Genomic DNA, 3,842 nt, shown 5'->3' on the forward strand with positions numbered 1-3,842 from the left:
ATTGATGGTAGCTGATGACTATCAATACTCCGCCAATAACTATATTGAAATCTCTAGTGATAGGATTAGTTTCCCTTAACATTGGCAATGACACCGCCTGCTTCTGCATGCTATTGTGTGTTCATCGGGTCTCCACCTCGTCTTGCTTGTCTCTGTCCTCACCACCAACCTCATTGCACTATACACTTTTACCTTTGCATCGAAACACTCCTCCATTCTCCATCAGATTAAGAATCTCTCCACATCTCCAAGCATGTGATAGTCTCTATATCAAGCATGAGCCCTTTGGAAATGATACCCTTGCTCCCTCCTTTGTGCGTGTGAATTCTATGCAGAAAGATGATGGAATTATGAAGGAGTTTATAGAGACCAGTTCTGTTGCATTAATATAAATTTGTTATATTAATTGATATAAATTGTTGTGTGAGACATGTAAATACTCATGTTTAATTGTTATGTATGCAAATCCACTTGATTCTGTTTCTTAACCTTGATTAATTTGCTATGTTTTAAGAGTACATGTGGAAGGGATCAACACAAAGCATGAATATTGTTCTAGGAAACAAGTACATATAAAATCTGTATTTCTTAAAGAAATTGGATCAACTTTATACACTTATTTGATGCGTTATTGTTCAACAACATTTAGGAAAATTTTTGGACTACACTTTCACTTTTCTTGGTTTTAGAGGTTATCATTTTAGTAGATCAGAAGTTTCTGGCACAAACATCCATATAGGACCATAGCCATCAAAGGTAATGTAAATTTTTGTATGAATAATCTTGATTTGGATTAAAAAAAGCTATTTTTAGGGTACGTGGAAACTTTGTTAAACCTAAAATGCTAAGCAATATATTACATTGAACAGTGAAAGCATTGTTTTGAACCAACATGTTCAGAATGAAAATGCAGTTTTTTAATGTCACATGAAAATAAATATTGACTTTAGAGGATAGTGATATTAACAATGGTAATACAAAGGCCAAATTGGTTCTCATTGCCATGCTTATTCTCTTTTCACTAAATCTCTGTTCACCATTGCCTATCATCACAATTTAGACCAGCAAGGCTTATGTTTGATATGTCTATGAATTTGTAGAAATTCTCTCTTTCTTTTACCAGTCGATGATTTTGCTGTATTTTATTTGCATAAAAATTAAAAAGAATAATAATAAAAGCAGAATGCATAGATTTAAAGAATGCAACATATTCTTTCAAGTACAAGACAAACTGCAATGATTTATAGAATGTTTATCACTAAAAAATATACCCATTTATCTTTCAATCAAAACACATTTCTCAATCAAATAATTTTAGAAAGTGAATCACATTTTGTAACTGTATAACTTTTATTCAGACCTATAATATCCTTTTTCTTAATGTTTATTGCATTTAAATAAGTTATAGAATTCAGTATGTGGCCAAAAGAACCTTTCTTTTATTGTTGACAAAGCCTAATTCCTAGATGGGCTGCCCCTTTAACGAGATTGAAAATTCGTATTTTGAATATCTCTTGGCAAATGACAACTAATTGAGTAGACATGTGGTAGAACTAATGTTTGGCTCTTGCTTGTAGTTAAGAATTATATTTAGAAACTATTGTTTTCATTTTTCACTCTTTTTATTGTTTGAAAATCAATTTTTGATGGATTTTGATGGTGATTTTAGAATTTAGAACTTATGGTAATTTTTATTTACATCAAAGTCCAACCAAATTATGGAATTCTGTAAATTCACCATTTTAGAAAACATGTTTTGTAACTTGAGCTTTTACAAGTTAGCTAGGGATGATGGGCTTGGGAAAGTGAAAATTGAGAAATACTTGAATTTCTCAAATCCACTTTTGATGGATTTTGAAGGTGATTTTAGAATTTTAAACTAATAGTGATTTTTAATTACTATTAGTGAGAGTCTTCTTTTAGTTGGTTTGGTCACATTAAACGTCTCCGATTAGAGATGATCCGATTAGAAGAGTAGATGTTTTAGATTCAACTTTTGTTAAGAAAGGCAGAGGTCGATCCAGGAAGTCTTGGGCATATTGTATATAAAATAATCATAATTTATTAGATTTAAATTAAAATTTGCGCTAAATGGGACGCAATGGAGAAAAATGATTCATGTAGCCAACCTCACTTAGTGGGATAAAGGTTTTGTTGTTGTTGTAGTGATTTTTAATTACATCCAAGTCCAACCAAATTATGGAATTCAGTAAATTCATCATTTTGGAAAACATGTTTTGTAATTGGAGCTTTGAGAAGGCAGCTAGGGATGATGGGCTTGGGTAAGAGAAAATTGAGAAATACTTAAATCTCTTTAGCTGATGAATTGAGCATAGAATAGCCATTGAAATTCCTTACAAGGGAACCTTTTTTAGTGCAAATCCTCGTTGAACTAGAGTGCATCTCCCTATATCAATAGACACCCATTTACACATAGTAACCTAAACAACTAATTGGAACTGATAAGTATAAACAATGCGTAATGCATGCATGGGTAAAACAGTTCATAAAAATGCCTAACAGTTTCGTTGAAGTTGTGTCGCTACTAGTGATTGTCTTGGCAAGAAAAATGATTGAAAGGACCCCAGTCAATGTTATAGCCAAAATAACAACACTTAGCACTGTATTTCCAAAAATAAGTTAGAACTTCCGACAAGTGAAGAACAAATTTATTTGGTGCACTTTCATGGAATAAGAAGTGATTGATACACTAGCTATAAAATGTATCCTTTTCAAATTTTCAAAATAAATTGAATTCAAATGATTAGATCTTGTGGCCATTCAACCTTTCTAGTACATGAAGTATTGTTTAGTATTTTCTTTCTTCTAATAAAGCTAAACCTCACTTGTAAAATTGCACAATTAGATCCTTCACTCCTTAAAGAAACACCTAAATTGCATGTTGGCCTTCATTGATGTAATTATGATCAAGTTTATCGTTATTTAAAAAAAAAGCATAAAATTTTACAAATATCCTTGAATTTATAGAAATAAATGTAAGATACATAAGAGTATAAGCTTAGTCCCATATCATTTAGTAAGAAAATATTGCTAAAGAAATATCAAATGTTTAGCCGCTCTTTTGTTTATGCTTTTGAGTTTTAATTGGTTTGATTGTTGGTGTATCAGGCCCAACTTTGGCCTTCTTTTAGTTAACTCTCCATATGACTAATATTAGAGCTAATGATTTAGTTGGGAACCAAAGGCTCATGCATTTTGTGGATCCCATGCTTCTTGGCTACCTGCTTTCATAGTTAAGCAATGCTTAGAAGTGACTCTTTGGATGATTTTGTGTGATTGAGTGGGCTCTTGGTGAATGATATTTAAGGAGCTTATATTTGAGGGGAAATGATATTTGCCATATTAAAAATCCCCCCAAAAAAAAGAGAATGGGATTGATTTTTGAAACAAAATGATAACAAAGTATGAGGGCAAAATCATTTTATTATTAAGGCGTTTTAGCTTTTCCTGTTTTTTTTCTTAGTTATTATGGTCATAACTTGTTTAGTCATATCCTTACTTTATATGAGCATTTTAGCTATGCCAATGTACTCTAATTACACATCTAGTGGAATCCATTTATGAGAACAATGATCTTGGCCTTATTAAAACCCAAGATCCTATACTCGGTTTATAAAAATTATAGACCAAAATTTATGTGACTTCCTGTTTTAACTCCATTTTTTAATTGCTTCTTGTTACTATTCTATAACTCCTTCCCTTATGAATTATTCTTCCGTGGCTTTGCTTTTTATTGCTCCTTTATGTTGGTTCTTTTGGTTCTCCCATGCTCTTTTATCTGTTATTCATGCGGCTCTTTTGTTGGTTATTCCTATGACTCT

This window comes from Phalaenopsis equestris, unplaced genomic scaffold (assembly GCF_001263595.1).
Source record: "Phalaenopsis equestris unplaced genomic scaffold, ASM126359v1 Scaffold000767, whole genome shotgun sequence".
Classification (NCBI taxonomy): Eukaryota; Viridiplantae; Streptophyta; class Magnoliopsida; order Asparagales; family Orchidaceae; genus Phalaenopsis; species Phalaenopsis equestris.